Source organism: Crocodylus porosus, unplaced genomic scaffold, assembly GCF_001723895.1.
Source record: "Crocodylus porosus isolate Cpor-Errol unplaced genomic scaffold, CroPor_comp1, whole genome shotgun sequence".
NCBI lineage: Eukaryota > Metazoa > Chordata > Crocodylia > Crocodylidae > Crocodylus > Crocodylus porosus.
The window spans coordinates 66,655,293-66,666,601 of record NW_017728943.1 but is presented as its reverse complement, the minus strand read 5'-3'; the positions used below and the strand labels follow the sequence as shown (position 1 = coordinate 66,666,601).

Below are 11,309 nucleotides of genomic sequence, written 5' to 3'. Positions count from 1 at the left end.
CTGGCTGAGGCCATGCACTCCCGGTGTATGGTTGTCATGTGAGACTTTAACTACCCAGACATCTCATGGGAGGAGCGCTCAGCCAAATCCGAGCAGTCGCAAAGCTTTCTCTCATATGTGGATAACCTCTATCTGGTATGGGCTGACGAAACGTAAAGCGCTGCTCTACCTGGTACTGGCAACCAGGGATGACCTAGTCAGTGACCTAATGATTGAAGAAAAGCTGGGTAACAGTGACCATGAGCTGACTACCTTCACCATCCGCTGTAAAGCTGTCAAGTCAGGCAGTAAAACAGAAGTCCTCAGCTTCAGGAAAGCTGACTTTGATAAGCTCAGGAGGCTTGTCAGTGATGCCCTAAAAGGCCACAACCCAAAGGGGAGGGAAGTTCAGAATAAGTGGTTGCTCCTCAAGGGAACAATCCCGGATGCATAGGCAAAGACTATCCCTTCTTGGAGGAAAGGCAGCAAAAGGGCACAGCAGCCCCTTTGACTCTCCAGGGAACTAGAAGACCTCCTGTGTCTTAAAAGGAAGACCTACAAAGGATGGAGAACTGGAACCACCACCAAGGAGGAATACTCTGTGCAGGTCTGGACCTGCAGAGAGCAAACCAGGAAAGCCAAGACTGCGATGGAACTCCAGCTAGCTACAAATATCAAGGACAATAAAAAGTCCTTTTTTAGGTATGTGGGGAGCCAGAGGAAAGCTAAGGGCAACATTGGACCCCTGCTAAACCAGATGGGCCAACTGACAACCAATGCCTGTGAAAAAGCAAACTTGCTAAATAGGTACTTTGCGTCAGTTTTTCACCAGTCCCACGGGACGCTCCTGCCCACTGTGAGTTAAGGAGGCCTGAGTGAAGGAGATTCCTTACTATCCATCAAAGCTGACCTCATGAAGGAACACCTTGACAGGTTGGATACCTTCAAGTCAGCCAGCCCTGACGGTTTACACACAAGGGTACTCAAGAAGCTGGCAAGCATCATAGCCCAGCCCCTGGCATGGATCTTTGAGAACTCCTGGTGATCTGGTGAAGTGCCTGAAGATTGAAAGAAGGCCAATGTGATGCCTATCTTCAAGAAAGGGAGGAAAGTAGATCTGGAAAACTGCAGGCCCATCAGCCTGACCTCAATCCTTGGGAAGGTCTTGGAAAAGATTATCAAAGATGCCATCCTATACAAGCTAGCTGACAGCAATATCCTGAGGAATAGCCAGCACGGGTTTGTTGCGGGTAGGTCTTGCTTGACCAATCTCATTTCCTTTTATGGCCAGGTGACCTATCACCTGGACAAGGGGGAAGAGATCGATGTCATATATCTTGACTTTAAAAAAGCCTTTGATCTGGTATCCCATGATCACCTCTTAGCAAAACTGGCTTACTGTGGCCTCAACCTCACCATGATCTGCTGGCTGGGGAATTGGCTCCGCAGTAGGACCCAGAGGGCGGTGGTTGATGGAAGTCAATCATCGTGGTGCGCAGTGACCAGTGGGGTCCCTCTAGGCTCTGTTTTTAACATACTTTTTAACATCTTCATCAATGATGTAACCATTGGTGTCAGAAGTGGCCAAATTTGCTGATGGCACCAAACTCTGGGGTAAAGCATCCACACCTGAGGACAGGAGGCTGATCTGGGCAGATCTTGACAGGCTCATGAAATGGGCAGATGAGAACATGATGGTGTTTAACACTGAAAAATGCGAGGTCCTCCACCTTGGGAGGAAAAACCTGCAGCATCCTTATAGGTTTGGCATTGCTACACTGGTTAGCACTACAGATCGAAGGGATTTGGGGGTCATGATTAACCACAAGGTGAACATGAGCCTTCAGTGTGATGCTGCTGTTGGTAAAGCGAGCAAAATGCTGCATCCATAGAGGCTTCTCAAGCAAATCCTGGGATGTCATTCCCTGTTGTACTTGGCCGCAGCTGGAGTACTCCATCCAGTTTTGGGCTCCATAATTCAAAAAAGGATGTGGATAAACTTGAGAGAGTCCAGAGGAGAGCTACGCACATGATCAGAGGTCAGGAAAACAGACCTTACGATGACAGGCTGAGAGCAATGGGACTCTTCAGCCTGGAAAAGTGCAGGCTCAGGGGCAATTTGGTAGCCACCTATAAGTTTATCAGAGGTGTTCACCAGGATCTGGGGGAACGTCTGTTCACCAAAGCGCCCCAAGGGATGACAAGATTGAATGCTGCAGGATGAGCTGTGCTTCAGGATGAGGATAATTGTGCAGTAGGAGACATTCCTGTCCATCTTCATTCCTCACTCTCAGGAACGTGCTGCATGAGCAGCACAAAGGGGCTTTTAAGATGTCAGAGAAACCCCACAGTGATCTCCCCTATGTAGGGCAATCCTCTGTCTGCTGCCCCTCCTATGCCCAGATGTAGGAGAGGAGGAGGGAGTGGAGGGTCCTGCCCACCTCATCTCCCCTCCTTCCTGTTCTGAAGGCCCTTCCAGCAGTTACAGAAGTTAGTGCTGGCACCTTAGAGCCAGGAGCCAGACTCTTCAGGTCCCAAATCCAGCTCAGTTGTAATAGCCCCATTGGACAGAGTGGTATTTATCCCCTCCCTCCACAATCTCTGATCAGAGCTCAGAAGTAAGGGAGGCAATGCTGTACCATAGGCTGAGACCAGGTTTCCCAGTGTAATCAAGCAGAAAATTGGAGGGAGCTCCATGATGCTCATGTGACTCTGCAGCTCATACATCACCCAATTGTAAAAGGTGCTGGCAAGTGCCACAAGGCTTTTTCCTGCAGTCAGCTGTAGTTCATCATGTTTTTCCTAGAATAAAAAAAGAAAACTGGAACAGATGCCTGATGCAGTTTATACAATGGTAAGGCAGGCTGGGGATAAAGTTGCCTCCTCTGAAAGGGAGGGAGAATGATGCACTAGCCTCAGCTTCTCCAGTGGCCCTGTGTTTGGCCACTCCCTTAAATCCATTTCATCCTTGGGTATGCCTTGGCTCCAAGCACACTGTCTCCCTCACCCCCAGCAGCCACACACCGTAATAGCTGTTCCTGAATTCACTAAGTCCCCCTAATAATTCCTTGCATGAGATCCCTCACTCATAAATGCCAACTGAAACACGGGTGAACAATATTTCAGCTCTGGTTGTCTGGCCAACTGCAGAATTCACCTGGGCTGTAGGACAGCTTCATCATGGAACAAGAAACTTCTTGGACAATGCTGTTCCCAGCAAAGTACCTATGCAGTCTGGTCTTTCCTGGTATCAGTCACCCAAGCTACAGTCCAGGCCACCAAGTAACACTGAAAATCTGGCTCTAGAAAAGCTGATTTTAGCTAATCCACCTATTCCTTGTACTTCCAAGAATGGGTGTGGGACTAGAGATTAGGCATGGAGAACATCATGGGGATCTTACCTCTGCCTGGTGGTTTCAGGTTGATGACTTCCATTGTTCAAAGTTGGCTTAAACAAGCTTTCCTTCTCTCATGCACTGAGCAGCTCCTATTGTGAAGGCGTCTGGAGCCACTCAAGCTGCCAGGTCCAGGACCCAGGAAAGAGGTGAGCCAATAGCTTTTGTGATACAAACACCTCTATGACAACTAGATGACCATGTCCTACCTCATAAGTGGCTGTTGACCAAAGAGGGGCTGTGTATCATGTAAGCTTTCACAGGGCTGCATAAGGCTGCAGATATAAGTACCCCCAGAGGAGGCTAAATTTGGGTTGATATCTTAGTCCCAAAGATCACCTGGGAGTTTCCTGTCTTCTCCAGGTGCACTGTACTTTCCAACACTGATTGAGTATTTAAATCTGCCCATGGCTGAATTTATAAGAAATGAAAAACAGGTAGGAATCACAAGAAGCTTCCTCTCACTTGCTACTTGCTTGGCCTCCTTTGTTTTTGCATCTTGTCATGCAGAAGGGCTTGCTGAAGCTCTCAGATGTTAGAGGACTGGTTTGCAACCATCTTATCCATCCAGCCTGCCAAATGTACCCTGCCCACATGGGTCCTAGCCCTGTCTACATGGAGGCCCCACCCACCCCCTCCATCCAGTCCCCCAGTGGTGGGTGCAGGGTGGACGGTTGTCATGAAATCTACTCAAGAAGTTGATGATTCAGGACTTTAAAATTTGGCCCAGTGGGAATCTCACACAAATGTCTCAGGAGGTAGAAAATCTGTATATGAAGGTGCTCTTGTTTCCCTCCCACATTGCCACCATATCCCCTAAACATTACTTATTTAACTCATATACAACCCCTGTCAGACTGACTGGTCACTATTTTAGAAGACATGTGCTGGTACAGGTAACTGAACCAAGACCTCTTGAGTCCCTTTTCAGAGACCTCCAATGTGTCAAACTCTCACTGTAGAGGGTTTGCTCTTGCTTTTCCTGAGATACCAGTAATTCATGGAGAGGGAAGGAGCTTTTCCCAATGATACTAGAATGGTACTGCTAAATTAATAGGTGTGATTAAGTGCAGCGTGTGCCTGCATACACTGGAGGATGTGCAGAACAAGTAAAATAAATAAGTGATTGGAAGAATTGTACAAGATGGTGGAGCTGTTATATTTTTATGTGAATACAGCATCTAGTTTAATCAGGCTCTTTGCTTCTGTCAAAACACAGTGAGAGGCTGACACCCCCTCTGCACACGGCTACCTGCATGAGCACTTTTCTCTGAACTTAGCAACAGCAAAATCTATGATGTTAGGTGTGCTATGTTTCAATTCCATATCAGGGAAGTTCATAGTCCAAATTTTGCCATACTATTAAGGCTGGCTGTGCGGCATCTTACAGGGTGCCAAGCACAAACATCAGTCTTCTAAAATAGTGCCTGCTAGCGGCAGGTCAGGCATATAGCATGTGCAGCAGTTTCCCTCAATTATTGCATGCTTCTGCCTTGAACTTAAGAAACGGACATTGCCCTTTCACTCCTGCTGCAGCTGCTAAGTCCCTCTGAAAACTAGGCCATAATCTTAACTCCTTCTATAAAGAAATGGGATCTCTTTCATGTGCAATTTCCTCTTAGCTCATGCTCTCTTCTCAGATTTAAAGAAGGAAGGAAGTCTGGTTTGGTGTCTGGGGCTATGATTCCCCTCTAGAGAAACTGGATTAATATTCTTGGTTCACTTCACGCAGACCTCTGGGGACAGGTGTCAGTCCCCCCTTGGGACTGGTGTGAAACAATACCCTGGAGTGCCAGTGTCATTCAGAGCCTTGTTGTTGTTGGCTCTAGTCATAAAAGACATAAGGTACAGTGATACGGGATGATGAAAGGCTTTGCATTGCATGCAGTTAACCACCTCCCACATCATCCGATCTGCCCTTTGGATCTCCCAGTCCTCGGAAGGAGGTGAGTATTAAAGGCCTCCATTAGTACCCTGCTGTCCTTCCCTGCTTGCAAATGGGAGGTCAAAGGCAGCACACAAACTCCCACCAAAGGCAATACATCCTACACATGTGCTACTGGCATTTCTCTCTTATTTAGTAGTTTCATTTGTCTTTATTTCCTTTATCAGAATAGAACGGTAAGAAGTTCCTTTGACCTGGAAATATAAGTAAAAGTGCAAGGTCTCACCATCAGCCACATGGCCTATTGCCCACCCCCTAACTTTATGTAGTTCAGTGAAGCTTTGACTTTGCTCAGAGGGAGGGGCAAACTCCAGACCAGGGCCAGGCAATTATTTCAGGTGGAGGGCTGCTTACTAAGTTTTGGCAAAGCATTGAGGGCTGCATGACTGGCAGCCAGGGGCAGATAAATATTAATTTTCTAAAATTTTTAGGGGCCCCATGAGCCGGCTAGAATGGCCTGGTGGGCCACACCTGGGCCGGCTGCATTTTGCCCATCCCTGCTCCAGACCCACCCAGCATGGGAACTGTATCCACTCACAGCAAATAGTGTCCAGGGAGGAGAGACAGGAGATGGAGTACTTAGAATATCACTCAGACCAAGGCAGCAGGCTTTCCCAGGTATGCAGAGGTGCCCTCAGTGGGCTGGCTGAGCAAATGCAAACATGCAGTTATCAATCAATCCATAGCAGCACTGGGCTGCTCTGCTCAGCAAGACAAATTTCACTTCCAACACGTGTATTTTTATACAAACCAAAAGAAAGCAGTCTTTCCTGCCTAAGTGTAGTGGGGCTGGACCTGATGATCTTGTAAGGTCCCTTCCAGCCATCTAACATCAGCCATCTAACATCTGTGAATCTATGAAAAAAAATAACAAACATAAACACAACCTATATTTTTGGCCTTGCTTGTTCCTCTCTGTTGTGACACAAGGTGGCCAGTTTCTCCCGATTCCACAAAAACAAACATGGCAAAATGTTTGTGAAGGAGGCCAGTTTCAACCCTTACTTTTGCCACCAAGGAAGGGGAATAACTTCACAACCCACAGTGAGCCACTGGTGGTGGAGCTTGGCTCCCAAACCACATGTGACTGAAACGTTGCCAGTATGGGCTGGTTTTACACAGAAATAATTAACACTCAATCCATATCTCACCATAAATTCCTATGGGATGGCAAGGCACCTGCAGTGTTTGCTGCAAGGGAGATGTGTGAGCTCATCACCATGCACCTTGCCCACGTTTCAGTTTGCCCTATCTCTCCTGCAGTAAAATCTCAGTGCCTTATGGCCACAGGGTTTCTGCAGCAGGATGGGGAATGGGTGTTAGCTTTCTAGGACAGACATTAGTAGAAGCTACCCTGTCTGGGTAGTGATGCACAAACAGGCACAGACTGACAAATGCTTGTCCTTTCATTCCTCCCCATGATGCCATCAGTTTTTTGACATATAATGCACTTGCAGATAGCCCTGGAATTTAGGCTTTTGGTAGTTCTTTTCCTCCACGGTCCCATATTTTCCCCATGTCTCAGGTTCAAAAGTCTCCCTTAGCGTGGTGGCTGGAGGCGGTGTTCCTCCTTCTGAGTGTGTGGCCAGAAAGTCTGTCTTACTGTAACAGTCACTTGAAATTTCCTTGTCCTCTGTGAACTGTGAAGTCTGAAGGCCAACGTCGTGGGGAGGGAGTCCTCAGAGACTCATACTTTCAAGCAACCTATGTGCTCAGGGAAGGGAAGCCTCTCCAGGTCAGGGTGAAGGTGGCCCCTTGCAGGGAGCTGTGGGTCCTCAGAGGAAGAGTTAAAATGAAGACCCTCTGTCAGCACAGTCATCTGAAGGAAGGCCTTTTGCTGGCACCTGTCCATGTCCACATTATGTTGCTTGTATCCTTCTGTTGGATATCTGGAGTCTCCCAAGGAGAAGCTGTCGGAAAGGGAGGCTTTCCCACTATCCGTCCATCTGGGAGACTGATTCAGAGCAGGACTCCAACTCTTTCTGACTCATGCCAGATACTCAGCAATTTGGGTCTCTCTTTGGGAATAGCCATTTCAGTGTAGGGTGTGAAATTGTAGTCGTCCTCCTCCTCCGACAAGGAAAGGAGAGAAGCTGCTGGTGATATGTTGTTTCTTGCTGTAGGATTGTTCCTCCTCTTCTGTGATTCCAGCTCTTCCTCATTAGGCTTCTTCTCAAGAACCAATGGCAGAGGCCTTAGATAGGAAAAATCCTCGTGAGGAATGAGATTTGCAGGTTAGAGGGATTTTTTTCTTGATTGATGTTTTTTAAAGCCAAGGCAGTGAGGGTGCAACATGCCAGCAGCGCAGCCTTAGAGAATGACTCTGATCATGGACCTACCAGTAATGGAGCCCCAGCGGACTACAGTGGAGTTACGCCAATTTACATATATGCAGAGTGTCCAGTGAAGGGAGGCTCCTTTCTGAGCAAAGCTGTCCCCTGTCCCAGAAATGCAAATGGCAAGAAGTATGCTGAACCATCCTAACTCACTGGCTCACCCATTCTAAGTGCCAAGAATCTTTGCCTCCCCACACACCATTGCTATTAGGAAGACTAGCAGGGGCTTAACAGCAGGATTGGACCTCCATCATCCCCAATATTTTCATACCAAAGCTCGAGGTCTCTTCACGCTTTTAGCAACTTCTTTGCACAAACAGCTGATGGAGAAAGCACTGGCGGTAAGGAGAAGATGGAGGAGGAACAAGGGGACAACAATGGCAAGCAGGAGTTTCCAGTCCACTCCTTCAAGGCAAAAAGCCACAGAAGAGTTTGGTCACTGTAGACAGATGTTATAAATGATAATCCTCAGCTTTTACATGGAATTTCCCTCCAGAGATCCCAGGAAATAGCAGTATCACTTCCTTCATTGGCAAAAGCACAGAGAGGTGAAGGGACTCATTCAAGATCACTCAGTAGGCCAGTGGCAGAGCCAAGGTATCCTTACTTCTAAACCAGTATTCTCCACAGCACTGGTCAAAAAGTGGGATCCTTTTTCACAGGAAATTTTCATTTTTCCTGGGAATTCTGGATGCCAAAAATGTTTAGCCTCAAATCAGATTATTTTAGCTAAGATACTCCTTCCGCCCCAGAGAGTGCAACTTTTTGGATGCTTATATTTCTGATGAAAAATTCAAATGTTTCAAGGAAAGCAGATACTTTTTGGGGGGGAGGTGGCAGGGAAGGGGGAGAACCTCTCTTTCAAAGAGAACTCAATTTTCTGGTGAAAACCAGTTTAGATGGGAAATTTTCAACCAGCCATAATCCCACCCAGTGGCCGACTGTGCTTCTGAAAGCCTTGCTCCTGAGTCATACCATTGGGGTTCAACAGCACATACACTGGCCTGGAGAACTTGCTGTGTTTCAGGTCAATGACTTCAAAGGAAGTCCGAGTGTTCAGACAGTAATTGCCACTGAACGCTGTGGTGTTGATCTCTGCATCTTCCTACTTACTCTTGCCCTTGTACTACTTCTGCTCCAAAACAAGGAAAGGAGAGGTTTGGGAACAACTGAGAATCTCTGCTCAGATATGGGAGGTATGTTAGGATATGCTGCAGTCATGCCTGAATATGGATCCTGTTTCTCAACCCACAGCCCCCACTGAGCTCTGAGCTGCTGTGCCTATGCTGCCATCTGTACCTAGTTTGAAGCTAGCGAAGGCACTTCTAGGGGTTACTGAAGTCACTTCTATAGGGCATGCAAGGAATGTAGAAAGAAGATCCTGGATCACTAGGGTGTCCATATGGGACAACGTGAAATTTGCCCCCACCCCTTCCCCTCAATCAATCATAAGATCTTCCATTAATCAAGCTAACTTATTTTAGGGCAGTTCTGCTGTCTGCTAGGGCTTCCTATTTCATAGCTGGTTTCACTCCTGCCCTATGTCCCATGCCTAGGACACCTCTTATTTCCACCAGATGCCTGGAACTGGTCTCCAAAATCCAAGCATGTCCCAGCCAAACCAGGATGTATGGTCACCTTATGAATCACCCTCAGCTGGCTACTTGGCTTTTAGTGTTGTTCTTGCTTGACTATTTCAGTCTTTTAAGGACAGGGATGAACTAAAACACATATCCAATCCTCCCCCGCTTTAGGTCTCTCCCTGCACCCAATCCCTGATGCAGCTTGGCTTAGTTCTTTCTACATCTAATGCAGCTTGGCTTAGTTTGCTTATCTTGTCATTGGATCTAGTTTCCAAGAACTCCAAATTGTACTGCAGACTTTGAAACTCAGTCTTCAGGCAGAAGACCAGGGGGAAAGTGGCATTGACAGTCATTGAGTTTTCCTTTACTTTCACTCCCAGGACTGGAAGAGCCAGCTCCACTGTAACTGAGTAACTAGGTGTCAGAGCAGTGCTAGTTTGTGGGCTGGAGTGCCACTAAAAGCTGCCCTCTGAAAAAGGCCACATAGAAATCTCTCCTAGACACAGTACCTCATAAGCCTCAGCCTCTTAGATGGATTCTGACAGTGAGAGGTCAGTGCTCTAACTACCTGGTTTGGGGGCTGCAATAGCCATTACCTCATGATGAATGCGATAGGAAACCCTTGGTCCTCCACCATCCATCTGACATGTCCCAATAAGCATTAGGGCTGTGCAAAGCTTCGGGTGCTGATTCGATTTGGAGGAGATTTAGCCTGATTTGGTGGCTGAATCTCCAAATCCAAATCAAATCAGGAGACTAGTTAAAAGGTCTGAATCAATTCAAAGCTCTCTGAATTGATTCAGAAAAGATTCGGAGAGCTTTGGAAATTCAGGCAGTCCCTGCTTGCTGCTGCAGGGAGCTGGATCCAGACTCCATTTTGGTAAGTAGGGGCGGAGGAGGGGGAGCTGGAAGGGTCGTGACCATGGGAGGACCCCTGTCAGGCCCCATCCCCTGCCTGCTCCCCCAACTCCCGTTATCGCCCCCCAACCCCTGCCCACTCTCCCAGCCCCCCACCTAAGGCTGCCTTGCCCGGCCCAGCTTCCAGCTCTTTAAAAAAAAAACCCCACTCACGGGCTGCTGCCAGGAAGGGGGGCAATCCCCACTGCTCCCCACTGCCCCACACCACATGGGGAGTGCTGCCATGAGCTCCCCCCATGGCTGCCCCACCTGCCCCAGCTCCCAGCTTCCAGCTCTAAAACCCCCCCAAAAAACCTCTAACTCACCAGCTTCTGCAGTGGTCATTGGGGCTTCTGGGGGCTTGCGGCAGAGCCCCCCATGCAGCACAGGGCAGTGGGGGGGCAGTGGGGATCATCCCCCCCTCAGCTGGTGAGTGGGGGCTTTTTTTTTTTAAAGAGCTGGGAGCTGGGGTGGGAGGGGCAGCCACAGGGGGGCTAGGACAGCAGGTAGGGGATGGGAGCTTGATGGGCCAGTTGGGGGGCAGCTTGGGCCAGGTGGGGGGCAGCATGGGCCAGTTGGGGGGCAGCTTGGATCATGCCCCATCTGGCAGCAGTGGTGAGTGCTGGGCTTTTTTTTTCAAAGAGCCAGGAGCTGGGGCCGAGCAGGGTAGACATTGACGGGGCCAGGAGAGTGGGCAGTGGATGGGGCCAATTCAGAGATTTGGCCAAATCAATTCAGGACAATGATTTGAATCACCGAATCGAATCACTGTCCCCTGAATCAGCCGAATCCAAAGTGAATACTAGCCGCTTTGCACAAGCCTAATGTGCATTTACAGCATTTAAACTTACTGTATAAAATGTTCCTGTAATACACAGTAGCCTAAGGAAATAACTGAAGTGTTTCATAAAAATTTAACTAACAGATCATTAGATTTCTTTCCTTCATTTTAACTAATTCTACCTGTAGATAGAAATATAATCCCATTACAATAGATGGATCAGAATAATATACTGAACTTGAGCAATTACTTAAATATTGCTGAGAGAAGGATACAGTTTAACACTGGATTTGCCCCAATGATGCATTGGGCTTCCTTACAGGTAATTTGTAGTACGCAAACATACACAACATAAATTAATTGTGTATATAAGTATTTTAATTGCATATCTTA

The 11,309-nt window shown here is 47.7% G+C and overlaps 1 pseudogene; it reads right to left on the bottom strand.

The window, feature by feature from the left end:
- Positions 1-6,623: 6,623 nt before the first annotated feature.
- Positions 6,624-9,900, bottom strand: LOC109319064 (annotated as a pseudogene).
- Between the last annotated feature and the right edge of the window lie 1,409 nt (positions 9,901-11,309).